This window comes from Penaeus monodon, chromosome 33 (assembly GCF_015228065.2).
Source record: "Penaeus monodon isolate SGIC_2016 chromosome 33, NSTDA_Pmon_1, whole genome shotgun sequence".
Classification (NCBI taxonomy): Eukaryota; Metazoa; Arthropoda; class Malacostraca; order Decapoda; family Penaeidae; genus Penaeus; species Penaeus monodon.
In genome coordinates this window covers 10,833,287-10,833,948 of record NC_051418.1, presented here as the reverse complement: position 1 = coordinate 10,833,948, position 662 = coordinate 10,833,287, and positions in this window count along the sequence as shown.

Sequence of the window (662 nt, the reverse complement as noted above, 5' to 3'; positions counted from 1 at the left end):
TCATGTTGTCCTGTCAGGCCCACGTGGGCGACAAGTGCCATGTTGTAACGCTTCTCTGCCAAAAGCATATTCCTATTGGTGTGTCTTGAAGGCGCAACTAAACATACTGAACCATTGAACCTCAGATTTATGTTCAAATGTTTCCACAGACTTGCCTTGCACAAGGCAAATGTAACAAAATATTTCTTTCATATACTTTTATGCAGAATTATTTTGTATAATAAGATAGAAATGTAAATCTAAGTCCAATATTAGTTTTTGTTTTACTTTTTAATAAGAGAAGCTAAATGATGATGCATGCGTGTCTAACGCATTAGGATACTAGTCGGCTTAGCAAGCTCTGCTAACTTTGTGTGTAACACGTAGATGCTTTGTAACGATCCTAGTGTAGCTCTAGTCCTACCTCAACAATAAATTGGAAAACTTGACTGTCTCTGTATATACCAAATTTATTTTAAGGCAAATAACTGTAAATTTTCTGAAGGCGATGATTATGGTGATGGTGGAGAGGAGAAGTAGGTGGAGAAGGTGACTGGTAAGCATTTTACTGTTGTGGTGCATGTTCGGCCAGGTGGAGGTGGGTCATGCTGTGCTGGGGTACTGAGGTGTGTCTGGTCACTTGCAGGGGCCGGCGTGGTGGTGCGGTACATGGGGCCCGACTA